This window comes from Loxodonta africana, chromosome 20, assembly GCF_030014295.1.
Source record: "Loxodonta africana isolate mLoxAfr1 chromosome 20, mLoxAfr1.hap2, whole genome shotgun sequence".
Lineage (NCBI taxonomy): Eukaryota > Metazoa > Chordata > Mammalia > Proboscidea > Elephantidae > Loxodonta > Loxodonta africana.
Window position 1 is genome coordinate 5,159,284 of NC_087361.1, and position 22,894 is coordinate 5,182,177.

General features: G+C 42.1%; 1 protein-coding gene across 13 annotated transcripts in view; it reads right to left on the minus strand.

The window, feature by feature from the left end:
- The window catches only part of BBX (BBX high mobility group box domain containing), a 294,480-nt gene extending 276,489 nt beyond the window's left edge, over positions 1–17,991 (minus strand). For 10 of the 13 annotated variants that reach the window (XM_064273018.1, XM_064273019.1, XM_064273023.1 and 7 more), the window contains exons 1-2: positions 17,861–17,990; positions 14,761–14,832 (exon numbers count right to left, since the gene is read on the minus strand). The gene's annotated coding sequence lies outside the window, so the exon portion shown is untranslated. Of the gene's footprint in view, positions 1–14,760; positions 14,833–16,320; positions 16,339–17,357; positions 17,469–17,860 lie in introns of those variants that run through there. The other 3 variants (XM_064273026.1, XM_064273015.1, XM_064273016.1) reach the window with 3 other exon arrangements.
- Between the last annotated feature and the right edge of the window lie 4,903 nt (positions 17,992–22,894).

Below are 22,894 nucleotides of genomic sequence, written 5' to 3' on the forward strand. Positions count from 1 at the left end.
CAATGAAGGGAGATTTGATGACTTAATGACTAACACGCTGAGAGCAAAGCCTTCACTGTTCAAGCCTTTATTTGGAGACCGTGCCAAAGATGCAGGACAGCTCTATGAAGAAATTTTTATTCAAATCTGGGAAGATCAGCAAACTGTCTTTTTAAGGGCAAAGGGGAACTTCCTGTGTTTACTGCAAGACCTCGGAAATGCAAATTAAAGCATAGTAATTTATTAATTGTGCGGATGTGAAACTGCTTTAAATAAACATGTCCTGAATGAGACCGAACCATAGAAAGAGGTGGGGGAGGCAGTTACCTGTCTTGACCAGAGTCAGAGCCGAAGTAGGATGCCCTGCGTCTTGCCAGCCTATGACGTAGAAAGCTAACGCTGCAGCTTCTTCCGAGGGAGGAAATGCCTGTTCTCCCCAGTTCTGACGACGCTCAATAAAATGCATGATACATTTAAGACCACGAACTAGAATTTTTACCACCTTTTAAAGAGGAAGTCTGAATATGAAAATTCCAAAAAGGAGAGAGAAAATGCAAACTACCTTGTTTTATTTCTCCTCAGTCCTAACTTTAATATCCCAGCTTTGTGATGAAAGAAGAATCGAGTAACAGAGCATACAAAATAATTCAATTATAAGCTCTATATTCTCAATTGATAATATGTTAATGAAGGATGCTAATAATAAGCTGTAAATAAACAGCTGTGATTTCGCAGCTGTGGTCACTACAGCGCCTCTGTGGAGACAACCCTGCCAGGACATAAAGTCATATCTGCGCAAGCTGTGACCCCAGAACTGCTGGAAGGATTCACTGATAGGCCTCGGATCTTGATGCTGATCCATTCCTGTGGCCTCAGAGCCTCCCATGCCCAGTATACAGCACAAAACCGAGCAATTCACTTCAACAAATGTTAACAGGACCCCTGCTGTACAATATCCTGGGCATCTGAGGTACAAAGATGAATAAAATCCAGATCTTATCCTAAGAAATTTATAGTTTTTGCTTTAAGAACTGGGTTCCCCAAAGCCACTCCTCAGAGATATCCTCACTAACACTCTGCCCCCCAGCCAGCGGCTGCATCTTCTGCCCACCTGGAGTTAGTCTATCTCTACACTGTCCAGCTGTGGGGAACCTCCTGGACCTCACTTCTGCATTCCATGGATCCCTCAGCTAGACTCTGCCTTCCTCCCTCCCTCCCTGTCTAATTCTGCATACTTGTTCAACAGTACCTATTGAGCAAAACAAAGTCTCCAATTTCCTAGACCTTACCTAAACCTGGTGTGACACAGCCCAGTTTTAACCAGTGTTCCTCAAGGTGGGATTTTTGCACCTTAGAATGTACACAGATAACCCGCTGGAGTAGGTGAGAAGAAAATATTAGAATTCGTTTTTACACTCAATTCATATAATCTTTACTTCTGAACTATTTACATTTTATAATATATACAATTAATATTATAGTATGTGTAACCTTTAAATAAATGTATATATGGTAGGAATACATCCTCAGATTCTTTTACTGAGGGGAATGGCATTTTAAAAGTCTAGAAGTCACTGCCTTATCCATCACGTTTGGTGTGAAGTGTTTGGTCCGGGTAATATCAGCCTTCATGCTCCACTAAGCCCATTTTCTCTCAATAGATGAAGTAAGCATTTTGCAAGGACACCTAAACATTAAGCTATACAACCAAAAAGTTCAAATCCTTCCCAATTTCCCCGCCTTAACCATCCCTATTGCCCTATATTTCCGCTCCTTGGATCTCGTGGATATTATCCAGGTCATCTTTACTTTCTACTTCACGTGTGCTATGTCATTACTATACGAGAAGCATCCTGAGAGCCGTCATCTTTCTATTCTACAGCTCTCAGATTCCCAACCCATCTGTGCACTACCATACCTTTGTACCTAATACATCTTTGTGGGTACACAATAAATACATGTTGTATAAAATAAAGAGAACCCAATATACGAAACCCAAAATTAACAAACATATATAATAGAGGGAAATTATTTGCTTTACTACAGATTGTTCTTCTTCATGAAATGACCAGTGGCGTGTCCCTTTATACAGCTCCACCGCTCCACCGTGTGGACTTTACAGATCACTGATTACTAAATGTGGAAACCCAGGGAGAGTAAAACGTCAATCTTTAAAATCGAGAATCGCTGATAATTGAAAATCAATTTGAAATATGAAGCATTCTGAAATTATGTCCATAAGAACATATAGTTCCATTCTAAAAACAGTCAAAGCTTTTCAAGAAAACATCTGTTTAATGAAGATCACCCCAATTCTTAAGACCTGTACATCAGATTTGAAAGCTGTCTAGTTGTACTTGAAATACACGGCAGGGATGACATATATGGTCACAAAAAAAAAAAATTAAAGAAAAGAAAATCCACTTCCCAACAACTGGCTCATGATGACAGTTTTTTATGCAGTGAATTCATTACTGTCTATGTGAGACCAGGTCCTCACCTGTTACCTCTGTACCTACATGTGCTACCCATTCCTCAAGACTCCTTCAGCTACACAAACTTTTGTATAGACCACATGTAGAAAATTATCAAAATAAAGCAAAACCCTGACCTTATAACCAACCTGAACATGTTCTCTAGAACTACTAACTATGTACCTCACAAATGAGACGGGAACGCACGTCCACATGTAAAATGTATCAAGATGTACATATTACTAGCAGGACCAGTAAGAACTGAGATCCGGATGGAAGTACTTCCACGATGCGAACGAGCCCCAAGACAGAGAACAAAGACTCACGAGTTGGTATTCCACAGTTTGTATTCTCTTTGCTGTTTTTATGTAAACATTGGGGTCACTATCAATGTTGTCAGCTTATGAAGAAACATTTTCCCAGATCAGCTTCTAAGTCTTTATCATTTCACTTATAAATGTATTTGTTATCAATGTACCCAAGGCTGGCATCTGGAACACCGAGCACAATATTTTAGAAACAAAGTTTAATCTAAACTGGGTTGGTGCCTAGAAATGACCAGCCGGAAGAGGGTCACAAATAAAACCGGGTGAAAATGCATAACTACTGAGGTATAATTAAAACAAACCATACCGATGGTTTGAACCAAGTTAAAGGAGAATCCAAAGACCAGACCCAGATTACCGTGCATAAAAGACAAGGAACACAAACCTTTAGCAGACTCCATGCCGGGGTCTACTGAACCCCAAGAAAAATCTCAGTTGCTTAAGTACAGGCTGCAAACACCATAAAAGCATGAAGACTGTTAAATGGATGCGTTCAGCATAATTTGTAGCCCATGGTCTCTCACGGACAGAAACACACAGTTCCCCCTCTTTAGAATCCCATGTTGCGTTTTAATACTTAGGCTAGAGTATCTTATTAATATACTCCTAGTAGCATAAAAAAAAAAAAAAAAACTTTTTTTAGCAGTATAATTTAAGTAAAAGTGTTGGCTATATTAGTTTATAATGTTTTTTTAGCATGTGTTTAGGACCTCTGAACATCTAGGTCAAACTTATTATTCTATTAAATATGCTTTTAACATCATTCGGTGTATCAGGAATACTCTTTAAAATGTTATAGTCAAACACTTCCCTTCTGTTCAACTGTATTGTCTTATAGATTGTGACATTAATATCAATAAATAAAAAGGAAGTCCAAAACATTTGACTGAAACATAACTCTTTAATATAAATGGAAAGCTTTATTAAAAAAATGTCAGTGGCCTTTTAAATATACCAAGAGCCACAAGGATACAATAACATTTAAATAAGAGCCAAATTAGGGTTACAAGCCTGATTTTTAAAACCTACTCCAGTAGAGATATGGAATGTGTAGCTACCTGTCTCCACGAATACCTGCCTTCATTTCCATGAGACCAAAAGAACTGGGTGGTGCCCAGCTACCATTACTGAACGTTTTGGTCAGGTTCTATGAAGAATCCTGATCAAAAGGGGGTAAATTCAGAACAGAATTTCAAATTCTCATGGACTCCAGATTTTCTAGAGCCATGGAGGCTGAACAAACCCTCAAAAGTACTGCCCTGAGATAATCTTTAAACCTTAAATCAAAACTAACCCCTGAAGTCTTCTTAAAACCAAATAATGGCATTGTGGTCCTCAAGATCGATCTATATTATATGGGATCAAATTGACAACACCAACTCGAGAGATTAGATGGGAAGCTTAGGGGGCAGTGGTGGAGGAACAACTCAGAAGAATAGGTGATAATGGCTGCACAACTCAAAGAATACAGTCATTGTCAATAAATTCTACGTGTAGGAACTGTTGAATTAGTATACGTTTTGCTGTGCATATCTCAACAACACCAATAACAAACCCACTCCAGGGCACGAGCCATGTTAGTTTAACAACCTTAACAGCAACTAGGGCAAACACAGGTGCTACAGCAAGAACCACCACCTCCTCCCACCAGCAATACCTCAACAACCAGCTCCTATGTGGGAATTATCCAGTTTTTCACTGGTAATTACTCAAGTATTGTTTTTCTGCCTCATCTATCAGAACAATTAGCACAGAATGACTCACCTGACAGATATTTACATCTGGCCTTTTCCTATCAGTAGAACATGTTCGCTCTGAAGACAAGGGCTGTTCCATATTCATCCTTAAATCCCCCAAATCTGAGACAGCACTCAACCCATGAATGTTGAATTAAACGATAATAGGTTTTGCCACCTAAGTCTCACCAACACTTAAAGAAATTATTTCGTTAGAAAACTGCCTTTTGTACATGACCCAAGAAAACAAGTCAAAAGAAAGGTGTCAAATGCATAAACAAATTCAGTTTACTAATCTACTTGAATGAGAACCATTCAGAAGTAGTTTATGGGGCTGAAAACACAACAAATCAAAGCCCAAGGTCTTTGGTAAGGCATCATTCTATTCAGCTAAAACAATGCAAGAACATACTCCTAAGACCATCACCCACAACAGCCGCCTGGCCAGAACAGATGAACTCCATATTTACACGACTCATAGGCTAGGGAAAGAAAAACCGTCCGCAACAAGAACAAAGAACGGCAACTTTTTTATCTTCTATATCTGACTTAGGCTCTGACATTGCTGAATATGCAAAGATAAAGGAATTTAATTTCAGCTGAATAGAGCTTTTAGTGTGAAAAAGTAGCATGCTACTTTGTATTTTCTAATGATTTGCTACTTGTACACAAATGTGTACTTCATAAAATTTCTTCTACTTATCACAGCAGAAATAAATTTCTTTGGTAAAGAAAACCAAAGTACCCATAAACCACTTACAAAACTGATAAATTTGAACTTTTAACTGACTCTATATCTAATTCATGTTTGATCAACAGGCAGTGAACGGCAAGAATCTACTTATTAATTTTTCCACTAATAATGGGTTTAAAAATAAATGTCAGAAAACTATTTTATAATACTGTAAGAACAAACGATTTCCACTAATGTACTAGAGAAATTAATAAAAAATATTAAAAACAATGGAGGTTGCGATTACACATTTTGGATGGGTACACTAGACATAGCACAGTGGTTCAGAGCTGGGTGCTAACCAAAAGGTCAGCAGTCTGAACCCACCAGTTGCTCCCTAGAAACCTCACGGGGCAGTTCTACTCTGTCCTGTAGGGTCACTATAAGTCGGAATCAACTCAACAGCAACGGGTTTGGGTTTTTTTGGTTTACACTAGATACAACAACTAGAAAGAAAGCTGGCTAAACATTAATTTGTGAGCTAAATTTTGGGCTTCTTTAGTCTCTGAAAGAGGTCTTGGAGCCAAAAATCCGCAACAGGCCTCAGCTCAGGGACTTTCTCCGCTAACTCCTTAAAAGAGTAACAGAGCAACAGGGTTCCAGCCCTACTCCCCCAAAATGAAGATTTCTTTTTTGGGAGTGAAAACTTGGCTGACAGTCACCCCAAACCGTTCATTTCTAACATTCCGGAATGTAGCCCTAAAGCAGGTAAATTAGAAAAATTTGCAGGTGACCGTGGCACTGCAGGCAAGCACTCCAAGCGTGGCACTGTCACTCACGGCTGTGTGACCTTGGACAGTTACTTAATCTGAGATTTAGCTTCCTTGTCATTAAAACAGGGCTGCCTCTCATCAGAAAAGTAAGCAAAGTATTATAAATGAAAATTTGTAAATCATAAGGAGGCCCTCGGTCCAAATTATCTTTCTCCCTTCCTCCCAATGTAAAACGCTATTTGGGGAATTCTTCTAAAAACTGCAATAAACTGTCCCTTAAAATGTATATGAAATTGTGTAGTCATTCTATCACCCTAAAAAATATATATTTGGTATAAGGAGTCTACTTCAGGTTATTTTGTAAAAACAACAGGTGTCTTTATCTCACATTGCCCTGCTAAAGGTGCCTTATAATCCCTACCTGACACTTACACATAGGAAACTCCAAGTCTCCACTACGCCACCAGGGTCTCCCATTTACCAATAATCTACCATATCTGTAGTGATAAATCCTAAAAAAAAAAAAAAAAAAAATCCTAAAAGGACTCATGAATTACAAACTCAAGTTTAAAATAAAAGTACAAAGTTCGATTCAACATCCCTATTCTCAAATACCTTTACGCAGTGTCACAGATGCACATTAATGAACCATAATGGTCTGGGACAGAGCGGGAAGAGATGACAGAGAGGCAGGAAAGGAGGGAGGGAGGGAGAGAAGGGGAAAGAGGCTGAGAGAGAAAACAAATAAACTTGGGTAACTCAGAAGACAAAGTGTGGCAGCCAGAGGTAGAGATGTGTTCTCGTTTTGTCCCATGCTCCGTCACCTTCTCTTCGTAGTCAGCGAGAACTCTACACTTGGGTGGGCTTTGAGAGATGCACCGAAAACTGAAAAGCAATTCAGCATTTCTTAATATTAAGAGAATCAACATAATTGAGCTAACAAGACTACCTCTGAATTACTACCTGTGGCTCTCCTACACCAAGGGATGCAGTCATATAGATACATAACGAAGAATGAGAATTTTCTTTACCCAGTAAGAGCTTCCATCTATCCCAAATGCAGGTCAATTTAAGTCTTTTCACTATTACAAGACGACATCTTAGAGCTGTTGTTCCATTCCCAGAGTGTCATACAGAGTCTTCCTCACATCCACTTTTCATTTTTCTGTGGTGTTTTTACAGGAAATTAAAAGCTATGGTCCTAACTCAACATTTTATCATTCATTACTGAAAATAAAAGTACCTAGAACCTCTGAAACAGGTAAAACCCAAAGACACGATCATCTGAGAACAGGCTCAACTTGCAGAAGACACTGTTTTTACCTTCCTTAGAGATTAAATTTTTTTTTTTTTAGAGATTAAAAGGAATGTACAAGTGGCAATGCAGTCAAACGTACAGAGCCTATGCAAGAAGCCTCTAATAACAGGGGACCACAATGAAAACTGCCTGCATTTTGTTCACCATTGTATTTTTTAAGAAAAGTTCACCATGGTAGAAATTTCAAATGTTAAACAGATTTCGGTGTGTGTTTACTTAATAAAACCAGCAACTACAATAACCAGAAAGGAATCGCCATGTCAAAATGGATACAATGGGGTACATTTAAATGTGAATTAAGCTGTGTTTTTTGTTGTAGCTTTTCTTATCCAAGAGCCTTTCACTCTACTTAAAAGGCACAAATGATGTCAACTACTATCATCCTGCATATCTGACTTTATAACCTGTTACGCTTTAGACCCTTATATTTGGAGCCACAGGGTTTCCAAAGACCAACAAAGCTTGACTGAGTTAACATATAATGTTCCATGATTCACCAGCTGCCCAAGAACTATAAAAATGTTCCCATGACCAGTGATCAAAACTATCAGGAGAATTTTCATTGTGTTAATACAAGACAATTTTACTCTGTGGACTAAGGAATTTAATATAATAGGCTCAAAAGAAAAAAAAACCAAACCCACTGCCACAGAGTCACTAGCCACCCAAAAGACAGTAGAACTGCCCCACAGGGTTTCCCAGGCTGTAAATCTTTATGGAAGCCAACTGCCACATCTTTCTCCTATGGAGCAAGTGGTGGGTTTGAACCTCCGATCTCTAGGTTAGCAACCGAGTACTTTAACCACTGCACCACCAGGGTTCCTTACAATAAGTTAACAATCCCTTATTTGAAACCTCTAGGTCAAGGTATGCTTCGGAATCCAGACTTTTGTGGGTTTTAAAAATGAAAAATGGTGTATAAGGCATGTATTAGGTAGCATTCCTAGACAGATCTGAGGCCACCACCGCCAGTTTGATCAAAGCTGACTGATGGTGACCATGTGTGTCAACGCAGAACTGTGCACCAGAGAGTTTTCAATGACTGGATTTTTAGAAGTAGATTGCCAGGCCTTTCTTCCAAGATGTCTCTGGACGGGCTCCAACCTCCAACCTTTCAGTTAGCAGGTGAGCACATAGCTGTCTGCACCACACAGGGCCTCCATAATCAAACACACTGCTATTTCTACAGCAAGACACACGAATATTCCTTCTAAACAGGCTTTAAAACAACTTTAAACAACCCCATGACAGTTCAGGTTAAGTTGTGCCACCAAGTAAGTTTTTATGCCAAACTTTTTGGGGGACTTAAAAACCTACTTTTCAGAGCTTTCTGGATAAAGGATTGATTGTGAATCTGTATGCAATACCACTGCACGTCAAACTATAAAATACTTCCGAAATAAGAAGAGCTTATCAATTTATAAGAGATCAGAAAGCACGGCAAATTAAAATTGAGCTAAGTGGGAATATGTTCCCAGCAAATATAGCTTTAAAAAACTGGAAACGCAAACTTTACTTCATTTTAGCCCATCAACAGATGAGTGGGTAAACAAAATGTGGTATATTCATACAATGAAATATTACTCGGCTATAAAGAAAAATGAAGTTCTGATACATGCCACCACATGGATGAGCCTTGAAAACATCATGTTAAATGAAATAAGTCAGACACCAAATGACAAATATTATATGATCCTACTTATATGAAATAAGTAAATCCATCAAGACAAAAGATCAGGGGCTGCCAGGAGATGAATGGCAAAGAGAAAGGAGAGTTTAAAAAAAAAAAAAAGTTACTTAATTTTAACTCATTCACATTTATTTGGCTAAATGTCGAGACTACTTAAAATTAAATGTCTACGTTAGAGGCACGGTGCTTCTGAGTCAGACAACCCTGTTAGAGAACGCTGGTATCTGCAGCCTTCTGCGCTCCGTTGCATTTGACCACATATTGCATTTTCCGTAGCTTTTGGTTTACAGGTTATTTGAGATTTCGGGACTTTGGGAATACACCAATATACTCCTATTCATCTTCCCCTTAGTTTGCCCCTTTTTTGTTTAAGTGGCTACTTTGTACAACACCATTTGTTAAGCGCTCCAGATGTAGTGCTTCTCAATAGTCATACGCTGACACACCGGTGAGTTTTAGTCATCTGTGAACCACAGTAATTAGTTACTAACAATTTTATGTATGTGTGTGTACGTGCTTACATGTGTGTATGTGTATACACACACACATACATAGACACACATCACAGAGTGTGTTCAATGTTTTCATTATGGTAACACCATTCTTCCCTGTATTCTGATACGCTTTCTTGATAGGGGAAGGATTGACTTTATCACACTGTGAACTACCTATAAAACCCAAAGCCACCAGAGAGAATGCCCAGTGGTGTCAACTACCTACTTTAAAATATGCAAGAGCTGTTCTCCTGTCTTATGCCATGTTACTCTGATTTTCAAAGACTGATTTCAAAAACCAGCCCCCAAACCTGAAGGAACACTGTGGGTATGCCTCAGCTTTTCTTTTTTCCTTCTAATTATTCTTACTATTTCTTCTGGTAACAAATTATTTGTTAAACACTTCACATGTAGTCAAAAACACATCAGCGTGTTGTGATACCAACATTGAGAACTGCTTTAGAAAAAAACAAAGTTGAAAGGCACAGTTTTGAGGAATTTCAGACTTAGTGGGGACTGGGTGAGGTGAGATAAAACTATAAAATAAGAGCTCTGTTGAGTGCCAACCATGCATGAGGGGCATTAGGTACACTGCCATCTCATGTAATTCTCACACTCTTGCAGGGTAATTATTTATATACCCATTTTACCACAAGATAATGGAAGTTTAAAAGATGTTAAGTGACATACTCAAAGTCCTTCAGCTAGTAGGGAACAGGCACCACAGGAATGGAACCCAGGCTCTTTGGCTGTGAAGCTTCTGCTCTCTATACTACACCCGCTACCACCAGGATATCTAGGAGTGGTGAGGGCCCTCTCAGCAGTGTGAACATGTGACTGAAATACGGAAGCTGGAAGAGACCTTAGCAGTCAATGAATGCTAACCCCACACTCAACCAGTGACTCCAATTCAATCTTTCATCATTTGTCCCTTACATCAGACTTTCTCAAAGTATGTCTAAGGACCACCCACCTGTTTAGAATCACCTACAGTACTTGTTAAAATGGAGATTCCTGGGCTTTGCCCCAGATACACTGTATCAGGTCATCTGGGGATGGGGCCTGGAGACCTCCATTTTTAGCAAGCACTCTAAGTTGGTGTTCTCCAAGCTATAAGTCATGAAATCAATTTAGTGGATGGCATCCAATTTTTTTTTTTTTTTTTTTTTGTATAAAATAGCATGGAACAGATTGCATTTATAAAGATTAGGTAAGACTAGAAAATATTAGAAGGCAATGTTCCTAGTACTGTTTCAAGAAATTTTTGATTCAGTTTTTATATGCGGTTCAGGATAGAAAAGGTGGTTCTTACCGCAGATTCCAGCCAAAAACATTCGAGAAACAGAGCTGCTTTAAACAATTTCTACCCTCATTCTTATTTCTACTCAGTAAGTTATCAATCTTTAATTTCTCTTTCTACAAAAAAAAAAAATTATAACCTTGTCCATCTCTATAGGATCTCAGTTCTCCCACTCCTAGAGCTTCTATTTCACAACCTGACCTTCTTTCACCTAAGGGCTGTGTCTGACTACGGGTTTAATTGCTTAATCAACATTTTACAATACTTTTGATATTGTTCTCTGAGACTTCATAAGATTCTCCTCATTCTTAATAACTTTTACTTCGTATTTTGCTATCTAAAGTTATTCACTATCTAGATCCTTGAACTGACTCATGTACATTAATAAGTTTATGTTTTGGGAGATGTCACTGTTTCATCATCTATATTTAATCCTTTTATTCCCTCATTCTCCCATCTTCCTTTTACTTATATACACTTTTAGACAGGATTCTTTACTAAAAGAAGGCTTGCCTTCTTTTGCATTCCCCTCATGTAATTGGTACTTATTTCAATTTTAATCTTATCTTTTTCTTTGAAAGAAAAAAAAAATGAAAACAATCCCTAGTAATACATAAGGATTTTCGGGGTATACCTTTGCAGTTTTAAAATGAGGTACTGGCATTTCAGGGAACTATAATTGCCTTCTAAGGGACAGTATGAATGTTGAGTGAGGCTGTACTCAAAAAGTACTTTCCTCAGGTATGACTTAAAACACAGAGATCTCTCCATCTGACCCAGTACATGACGACTGCCCTTGAGGTGCTACAAACCCACTGACTGAATTACAGCCAGAGGATCTTCAAGCCGCAAGAGTCTCCACTCAGCCTCTGGCCTCTGTCCTTCCTCATACTTTCAGAGAAGGGTTTCTAGAAAGACCACTTGCATTCAATTTTCCTGGGGTACATGATAAAAACGAAGCAGGGAAACTGCAGTGTTTTTGCTACAGTTGGGTTTGTTTTCATCTCATAGTGAAAGGAGGGAAGCTGACTGAAAATACAGGAGACACATTCTTTGCCACGCAGACAGTTTAAAAGGCGCTCTGAGAGGTACTTTTTTTTTTTTTTTTTAATAAAATGAAATGGGGTGACCTTCAAACTACAACTTCAAGAAAAGTGGCACCTGCTTAAGTTCAAATCTTAAAATATAAGTATACCACACTGGGGGTGATGCAATATACCAAAATTAATTACTAAGTTTAATAATTTAGGAAATTTAAGTGTCACAATTGTAAACATTTTATGAGGCGCTAATAATAATTTCCAGAATTTCCTTTAGTACAGCAAAAAAAAAAGCATACCTTTTATGAGATTATTTTCCAAAGTTTTTAATGAGGTTGAGATGTGAAGCCCTTTATTAACTCTATTAAAGGTTTCTAGTACATGTGATCGATATTCATAAGATCCATTTAAGAATATGATCCTTGTGTTTTCTAACTCATGCTTTTTATTAGATATAGGAAAAATGTACTTTCAGTACTTCGATGACTGAAAATTGGTAATCGTGTTTGAAATTTTACCTGAAAAATATGGCTTTATCAATACCTTAGCAGCTGAGTGAGATTTTCACAAGTTGTGCCACCACTATTTCAAAACCTATCGTTCCTTCTTTTTCACAACAGACAAAAAACCTTAATTACAGCAAAGGCAAACCATAAGATACGTACATCCTAGCTTTCACTTAAAGCTATGCCTAAATTTAATGTCTAAACAAATTTCCTGTTTCAATGGATTAAGCATAAAGATCAGGTCTATAAGGTCAAAAGTGCTACACACTTTTCTAATTACACTAAAAGCAGAGCTATCTCACAAACTCTTTAAATCTGGAACTTTTTTTTGGAGGAGGCGGGTGTAAAGGTCAAGATGGGTTTTAAAAAGGTCTCAAAATAGCTTTTTTTTTTTTTTTAGTATGTAAGTCTCTGGTGGAAGATTCTTCCCAAAACAGCCACAATACTTCCAAACATGTAATACTAAGAAACACAGATGAACCTCCTTTTCAATAACTAGCATTAAAAGTGAAATGCAAATTAAGACCTCCATTTCAGAATTTAACAGCATATACAGAATAATACAATGTAAAGTTTGGAAACTTCGTGATGTACAGGCAAAAACTTTTTTAACTAAATTCTTATTTTGATAATTAAGCCTCAAATCTGATAAATACACTTTAGATGCAAAGAACAGGTAATTCATCGTAAGGTTTTCAGATCGCTCTGACAAGTTTTATACTATACAAATTACCTCTCTAACTTCAAAGACCAAGAATGTTCTTGAAAATACTCTTTTTAATGAAACACTTATTTGATATCTCAAAGAAATTCAAGAGCTCATCAGATCACTTTTATTCTGGAAATTACTGGTTCCCATATTAATTTCTAAATTGGTCAAATATATTTCCATGAGGAAAGAACTAACATTAAGTTTGCTTCAGTGAACAAAGTAATGTGCCTCACATGTATAAATGTGGTATTCTATGGTAATCAGGAATGCATTCTGAATATTCTTGCCATATGTTCAAAAGTGAAAAACTTTTCTTCCAAACGAGCTCTAGAAAAATTGCAAGCACTGAAATTCACATATTTTAGTGTGCACTGACTTCATGCTTCTTTGGGTTTCACTCTTACCACTCCAACTGGCCTGTTATGTATATTTCATAAAATCTCCAATAAGACGAACAACCTAATTATCTTAAATAATGTAATATTTACATTCCATAATGACACAGAACTTATATTACAAAGATCATCTATAGTCTTAACAAATGTCAAAATACACTTTGCTACTGTATGTTGCTTGTGTTGATAGTTGATGTCAAGTTGGTTCTGACTCTTGGCGACCCCAGGTGTGGAGACTACCATACAAGCTAGCCTTCAAACTCAATTCCCCATTAAGACAACACTTTGGTAATGAGAACAACATCTCAGCAAATGAGGAAACAAAACAGATAAGGTCTCTGAATTTTCTTTCATGGAAAACTGAGCTCAAGTCCCTTTTCCTTCACAAACTATAATCTCCATCTTCACTACAGTGATATTACAAAGCACCACAGGTGATTTGCACAATTTAGTACAACTAGCTTTCTTAATGTATCAGCAGCTCATAGTACCTCGAGTGTCTTTACAACGGAGGGGCAAACTTGCCAGTTGGTTCTCTGCAGTTTGGGCTCACCCCACTGTTTTAAAATACTCTAAAAACCCTCAGTTTTCATTGCGACTATTACATCTCAAAAACAAACTTTTCAAACTCTTACTGTCCCACGCATAATTCACTGATTTTTCCACCTGTGGGCCAGCCCTGTCTCTGAAAAAGGCACTTTAGACAGAATCTCAAAGTTGCTGTTCCACATATATTCATACTGCAAAAATGTTCTTAATTTCTCCAAACACAAAACTTTGAAAAACATTATGATTAATTTTTTGCCTTGTGCACCAAGCTGGTATACCGAGAGTACCCTTCCTCACCCCCAGAGTAGCCGTCACAAAGGCAGGTTACCCAAGAAAGAGAACCTGGAAGCAAGCAATCAAACCACCGTCACTGTAATCAGAGAGGTCTTCTGTACCATCCTTCTTCCGGTTTTTAATAACCCGCTCCACTCCTAGGCTGCAATGTTTCCATAGTATTTATTGTCCAGCATTAAATTTCCTTCACCTTCAAATCTATAAGATTTCATTATCAATTAAAATATCTACTTCTAAGTTTTCAAATGACAATTATCTGCAGATAAACATGGAACAAACATTTAAACTTACTATCTTAAATAATAATTATAATCCATTGCTGAATGCTGAATTCCAAACACTAAGAATCATAAACTGACTTCTGCTTTGGGAAACTCAGTGAGATAAGCTTTCCGGGGTGTTGCTACCCCAATAAAGCACCTTCCTAGATGAATAAAAAGAACCCTCATGTCACTACCAAGAACCATCCAGCTTCCCTGTATGAAGAGTTTGCATACTTACGAAGGAAGGCAGACGGAAAGTACCCAGGGAGGAAGATGAACTGCAGCAAAGCCTTTGTCATATGATAGTGACCTATAAAGTATCAAATAAAGGTACATCATTAGCGTGGTAGGGCTTTACTGTAGAGTCCCCCGTCTTGTAAAATCTATGAAGGAAGAACCCTGAAATCCAGGAGTTCAGCTTCCCACCAATCTCTCCCCTCCCCATCCCCACCCCCAACACAGGAACCACGGGGCAGGAAAAGCAAAGGCCAGAGGCTGGTGGGCAGCCCAGCTGGCATTCCAGGGTGTCTCCAGCACCCTCGCTCCCTACTCCCTGGATGTACAAAACAGAAAGTTGATCCTTTCCGCAAACGCAAAATCCACACACTGATCGGTGATCAACTTGCCCAAGTGATCGCCACCCCCAGGACAAATAGACCGGTAAACACATCGCAGGGATCCGAGGCAGCCCACGCCTCCACCGTGCCCAGGAGCCCGCGGGAAGCGGCACGGCGGTGGCAGCAGGTCCAGGGAATGCAGCCTCAACCCTGTAGACCTGGGCGGCCACAGCCGTCGCCCAAACGCCGGCCCCGGTCAGCATCCTGAGACCGGAGACGGCAACCGACTGGGGAAAACACAGTCCCCCGAGTCCCCCGCGGCAAGTGCAGGGCCACCAGGTCTGCGAGGTCGGGGTGGGGGGCCAGGAAACCGAGGAGCAGGGAGGCAGCGAGGGAGCCCACCCCGGCTTTGTTGCTGGTCACCATCAAGTTTGCGTCTTAGTACAAAATGTCGATCTTAAAGGCTGACAAGACAGAGGCTGAGGCAGAGGGAAAAAGAGAAAGGGAATAAGAGTCCATCTTGCTTTGGGGAAGAGGGGGGAGAAGAAAACGGAGTGCGAATCCCACACTCCGGGCGTAAAAGTCTGCTAACACCTTTCCACAGCAGAGCAGCGACGAGGGGGTGTCCCCGTGCCCGCCCGAGCCGGCGGCGGTCTGGGCAGAAGACGCCTCCCTCCCCTCCTCTTCCTCCTCCTTCCCCTCCTCCTTCCTCTCCTCCTCCTCCTCCTCCCGCGGGCCCCGGTGGAGATCCCGCCGCCACCGCCGCTGCCTCCGCTGCCCCCGGGAGGCGCTGCCATTCGGGGCTCGGACCGCGCGGCGCGCGTGGGGCCGGGCGCGGGGCGGCCAGGGGCGCGGGCACGTCGGCGCCGGGGACCCCGCGCCCCTGGCCGCCGAAGTCGACCGAGCCCAGGCGGCGGCGGCGGCGCGCGGGGAGGAGACGCGCGTGGGGGCTCCACGCCGCGAGTGGGCGGCCCCCGGGATGCGGAGCACGCCCGTCCCCGCGCGGGGAAAGTACCCAGAGCCCGCCGGCCGGCCGGGGCGAGGCGAGGCGGCCGGCGCTGGCGGCGCGGGGACCGGCCCTGGACGTGTGGTTAGCAGGACGGGCAATGGTTTCGAAGCCCCAGGCCGGTGACCGGCGGCCGAGGCCGAGCCCGCTGCGCCCCCTCCCCCACAGCCCGCGCCCACCTCCCCGCGGCGCCCCACCTCCAGCCCACCTCGCCAAACTTTTCCGGGAGACCCACCTGGGCGAATCCGTCCTCGGACGGCGGAGACCCCGCCGAGCCTGCCCACCGGCGGGGGACGCACGCCTCATCTTCCTCTCCACAGAAAGCAGCAGCCAACAGCTTCTCCCTCCGGCTCCCTCTGCCCCCCCACCCCGTCGTACATGTTGTGTCTCAGCTTTTTGCATCGTTTCGTTTTACCTTCCTCATTTAGCAGAAATGATCGCGGCTATTTCACACGTAAACGTGTTCTACATTCTTGGATTCAGGGTCCTTGGAAATCACAGGACCCGGGTTGGGTCTCAGTTACGTCAAGTTTCACACAAAACCCCCCCAAAAATTAAAAAATCATAATAAATTTCTGAGGGCGAGCGAGCGAGCGAGCCGAGGTGGAGGAGGAAAAGAAACCCCGAGTCTGATTTCTGTAATTTACTAGCGACCCGGATCGCAGCGAATAGCAGTGTGAGACGAGTGTGCCTCGGCGGGCCGGGGGGCCCTCCCCGAGCTGTGGACCCCATCCCCAGGTAAAGGGTCTGCAAGTTTTCTGTCATCGCGGCCACGCGATGCCACAACTTACCTTCAGGAATAAGGCCTTCCTCCTGCCCTGCACCACCACCCAGCCTCGCTCTCCACCTTAAACTTATTGACACAACATAATCCCACATTCAGGCGAAATCCTGACACAGCCTCCCTCCTCCTCCCCCACCGCTCCCCGGCCCTCCCCGGCTCGCTCTCCCCTTCTCCCTCGCCCTCTTCCCCTCTCCCCCATTCTTCCTACTGGCTACTCCGGCGCTACAACAGCACTTTCTCCACTAGCCGCGCATTTGCTTAGGGGTGGGGGTGAGAGGGCACCCATCTGCGGGGCCGGAACACCCAGATCCCAACTCCGCAGCCGAACGAGCCACGGGGCTGCCGCTCCCGGCCGCCAAGGCGCACGAGACGCTCGGCACACCGCTGAGGACCGGGTCCCCGTCCCTCCGCCTGCCCCGCGCCCCGCGCCCCGGCCCCCAGGCCCCACCTCCCCGCCAGCCAGCCGAGCCGAGCCGCGACCCACGTACTTTGGCCAAGATGAAGTTTGGGGCGCCCGGGCGGCCACGACCGCCGCCGGCGTGAGGGCTCCCTGTTGTTTTCCGCCGGCCGGCCGCCCCTGCCCGCGCCCCGGCGCCCGTGCCCCTCGCGGGCGGCGCTGCTCGCCGAGAGGTGCTGGCTGCAAACGCAGCCTGGCACCGGCTGGCCTACTACTCCCCGGCCGGCCCCGGCGCCCGCCCGCCCGCAGGCGCTGCCTCCTCGCCCCCGGCCCCGACCTCCGCCGCCCAAAGTTCTGGCGGAGCCGAGGGGGACAGCGGCCGGGGCTCGGGCCGGCTGGCGGCGGCTCGGGACGCGCGGGGCTCCCGCGCCTTCCTCAAGTCCGCCCTCCCGGCTGCCGCCGCCGCTGCTCTGCCGCCGCCGCCGCCGCCGCTGCTCTGCCGCCGAGTCCTTGGGCTGCAGCCGGCGGCTGGCGAGTCAGTGGGCAAACAGAAAGTGCGGGGAGCGCGCCCGGAGGGCCGGGTGGGGCGCTTACCTCGCGGGCGGGCCGGCCGGCCTGAGGGCGAGCGTGCGGGTCGCCCCCGGCCGCCGGTCAGGGCGCCTCTGTGGGAAAGTGGAGAGGAGCTCGCGGAGCCGCTCTGCCTGGGCTCCACTCTACACCGCTCCACACACACTACATGCAGCCCGGAGAGACTGAAAACACTCATTTTATATAAGGCAGCCCGCCATTGGCCCGCGCCTTGACAGACAGGCCGCGCAGCCAAACACAAGGCCCGTTACACCCAAACACACGCACACATACACACATTTTACAGAGACACACAAAGATCATCACATTTTCTGTTTTCTAATGTTCGGGACCTGTAGACAGTGGGAGAGGACAGGTAGAGAGGCCCAGCCGAGCGGGGTGAAGGGTGGAAGGCCTGTCTGCACCAAGTCGCAAGGCTCGAGACTGGTGTCCTTGTGACTTGAGAGGGTTGTGGTAATAAACTACAACTCTGCTGGAAATGCAATGAAGGGGGTTTTTGGGTTTTTTTTTTTTAATCGCCTTGTGGCGCCCCATGAAAAAGGCATACACTGTGTTATGATTTTACAGCCTGACCTGGCTAACAAGTGGCTAAGAAAGGATTTTATCAGCTTGGACTTTGTTTTCTTTTTTTTGGTCATTGGGTTAGCTATCACATAGGCCAAAATAGTGCAAGATAAGTTTATTAAGACTCCAGTGCATTGAGGGTGTTAACGCCACATTCGTGGGTTAATTCGGAAAAATCAGTACAACAATACACAGACACAAAGATAAACATTTTGCTGAAAGAGCCGATCTACTTTTAGTGGGTCAGGGGACTGCAATCACCTGTGTGGGCAAGAAAACAATGCTGTAAGGTAGAATAACTGATAGAAGATTGTTGAACTTTTTCCCTTCGAAATAGACTTTTTGATTCAATATATGCAAGGTTTACATTTTTCGTATTACATATGCATATATATGATTTTTCCTTTACATATTTTACATCACCATATATGAATATCATATATTGATTGACTTTTGAAGATGGTGAACCCAAGGGCTATTTTTTCTGATTTTCTTTTTTTTAAGTACAAATTTGGCAGATTATATTTGACAGTGTGATATAAACAAGTCAACAGGTTGCTAGGAAAGAAAAACCAAAGCTGGAAATTGTTGTTGCTGTTGGCTCCAACTGATGGCAACCCCGTGTACCACAGAACGAAACATTGCCCAGTCCTGTACGGTCCTCAAGATCCCTGGCATGCTGAATCCATTGTTGTGGCCACTGTGTATTTTGAGTGCCTTCCAACCTAGAGGCTTATCTTCCAGCACTATATTGGACAGTATTCTGTTGTAATCCATGGGGTTTTCATTAGCTGATTTTCAGAAGTAGATCGCTAGGCCTTTCTTCTTAGTCTGTCTTAGTATGGAAGCCAAAACCCGTCCAACACGGGTGACCCTACTGGTATTTGAAATACCGGTGTCATAGCTTCCAGCATTGCAGCAACACTCAAGCCATCACAGTAGGACAGACTGACAGGTGGTAAGAAAACTAACAAATAAAACAAACCCGTTGCCATTGAGTAGTGACCCTATAAGACCTCTTAGGGTTTCCAAGGAACAGCTGGTGGATTTGAACTTCCGACCCTTTTGTTAGCAGCTAACCTCTTAACAACTGCGCCACCAGGGCTCCCCGGTGACCCTATAAGACAAACAACCAACCAAAAAAAAAAGAAACCATTACCTTGGAGTCGATTCTGACTCATAGTGACCCTATAGGACAGAGTAGAACTGCCCCCATAGGATTTTCAAGGAGTGGCTGGTGAATTTGAACTGCCAACCTTTTGGTTAGCAGTCAAACGCTTAACTGCTGCACCACCAGGACCCCAGCGATCTAATAGGGTGATATAAATCCTAGCCCCAACTCTTTAACTAACTAGTTAAGCAACTTTGAGCAACTTATTTTTCCTCTTCAATGCTAAGTTTGCTTTCGTGTTTTGGTTTTTGGCTTAAGATTAAAATAAGAAGCTTCTCACAGGTTCCCTTCATGAAATGTTTATTGAGCACCTACTATGCACCGGGCATTGTCCTGGGCCCTAGATGTTTTCTTTAGGTTCCTTCTGGTTTAAGAGTCTGTGAACTATTCCTAAATACAAATATTTTGAAAAATTAAATAAACAGTACAATTTTACGGCCTAAATGCAAAGCTTTAAGGCATAAAGGAAAGCCAAATTAAGACCAAAAAAAAAAAAAATCCAAACCAAACCCATTGCCGTTGAGTCAATTCCAACTCATAGCAACCCTATAGGACAGAATAGAACTGCCCCATAGGGTTTCCAAGGAGTGCCTGGTGGATTCAAACTACCAACCTTTTGGTTAGCAGCCATAGCACTTAACCATTATGCCACCAAGATTTCCAAATTAAATTAATTTAATTTAAATTCCCATTTATTTTTTTGGTGAAATTTTAAGGTTTTTCTTTCACATCCATAAAGTTATCAAATGAGTGTGTATGTGAAGAGAGTAGGAAATAGAAAAAGATAAACAGAAAAATTAAGTTAACAGAGTTTAGAAAACAAATAGCAGTATTTAGAAATATGATGTTTCATTTGTTTTTTTAAAGGAAAATAGTTTTTAAAAGGGAAAAGAATATAAAAATCATAACTTTTTAACTGAAATGTTAAAAGTAACGCAGTACTAATGACATCCTGTGTTCAGCCAACAGAAGCAGCAAATGGTACTCTATCTACACTGTGCTGCCATGAGGTCAACACTAAGTGTTGTTATCTCTAGTCTACCCATAGGGGAATGAGGCGAGGAGAAATTATATAACCTGTGCGGTATTACACAGAATGCCAGTGAAGAGGGGGATTTAAACCTAGAACTCTTAACATCCAGTACAGGTTTTGAGCAACTTTGTAGTCCTTCTTTCCAAATGACAAACTACAGGAACAAAAGGGAGATGGGGTGGGGAGGGTGGACAGAAAAACTTCCTAAGCATTTCACCGTGTAGTTTTTTGAGGAAAAAAAAAAAACAGTTGATACATTGAATTGCCAAGCAAAGTATGAATTGTTTACTAGTATATTTATTTTTGAAACTCTGGTGATATACTGGTTAAGAGCTATGGCTGCTAATCAAAAGGTCGGAGTTCGAATCCACCAGGTGCTCCTTGGAAACTCTATGGGGCAGTACTACCCTGTCCTATAGGGTTGCTATGAGTCGGAATCGACTTGGCGGCAACAGATATGGTTTTTTTGGTTTTTTTTTTTATATTTATTTTATGAAAAATATAAAAGACCAGTTCATTCTCCACTCCTAACCTCTAAACCCAACCATAGGAAAAAATCCTTTATTTCTTGTATGGTCACTAAAATTTACCAATGTATGTTTTTACATGTACATTAAAAATATGTGCCGCTGTGTGAATATACTATTCATTATTATTAAGTATAAACTCATGAAAACAAAAAATAAAGTAAGCGTTCTGATATTTTCTCTCCACACTCTAGGATTTTGCACTCCTGTTTGGAGACCACTGACTTAGTGCCAGGCACTGACCTACCAGGACTGAGCTAGACAGAAGGGCGGGTAGGGCTCTTGCCCACAGGTGAAGGTGAAGGAGAATGTAAGGAAGTGCGTAACGATCACTCCTTGCAAGTCATTACTGCTACTGAAAAACTGGTGGTCCAGGGAGCCTTTAGATTGGGAGAATTGACACACTTTTTTAAACAGCAAAAAAAAAATCCAAAACCAAACCCCTTACCGTTGAATCAGTTCTGACTCATAACAACCCTATAGGACAGAGTAGAACTGTCCCATAGGGTTTCCAAAGCTGTAATCTTTACCTAAGCAGACTGCCATATCTTGCTGCCACAGGGCAGCTGATGGCTTCGAACTGCTGACCTTTTGGTTAGCCTCTGAGCACTTAACCATTGTGCCACCAGGGCTCTTTTTTTTTTTTTTTAAACACCTGCTCAGTATTGGTGGTCTGTGAGGCATCATGTTTCAGTATAAGCAATTATCCAGTATACTTTTGCAGAACATTTACTATGAGACTTCTATGTGCTATGCATTATGCAGGCTAGGTGCTGGAAAAGGAAAAGTCCCTGCTCCTAAGGGAAACGATGGTTAAAATTCCAGGTCCTGTGTGAGAGATAGGGCCTCGCCGCGAAGTAAGGAAGGGAGGTTTAGAACTAATTTAACGCAGCGTTTTGGAGTTTAGAAAGTACTTTTTGGATTTGTTATTCACTCATTTAAGAATAAAGATCAAGAAATTTCAAGTACCAGCAATGCTCGAAAATTAAAAATATGATCAGAGCAAATCAAAGCTTTGTAAAGTTTATTCAATTTTTTATGATGTGAGGTTATAAAAATAAATAACAACTGTTGGTTACCTGTGTAAAATGGCATTAGAAAGGTTTCGCCCTTTTCCTTTCTCATTTTCACAAGTGGTTTTCGGTCACAGGTTAAGCTCACTTGGTTAGCATATTTTTCTTGGCCTTGATTGTCCATTTTATTAATTTTATTTTATAAGAGTCCTTTGTTGTAAGATACATAAAATAATTTTGGAAATGTAAATTTGAATGTGTGCATGTGTCAATGTATATACACAGGTGTGTATATTGTTTAAATATACATCTATAATAATATTATTTTATTATTTATACATTACTTCTTTATACAGTCCTAACTCGAATTCTCATTTCACCACTTCCTAGTGGTGTGACCTTAGAAAAATTCCTTAATCTCTCTAAGACACAGTTTCCATATTTGTAAAATAAGGACAGTAAGAGTAATCATAAATTAAACTGTATAAAATGCCTAGGCCTGGAGCATACCAAACACTCAATAAATATTATTTTCACTTATCTTTCACATACGCAAACCAGCGATAGCTGCTTTAGAGAAAGATTTTTAAGACTTAACTATTTTATTACGGGGCATTTATGAAACCCATTGTGACTTCCTTGCCTAGTATTTACAACTTACCAATGCTGCATCTGTACATATCCAAGGGGTGTCAGCCTGATCTCAGGGTAAAGCAAGCATCCTATTGGGTG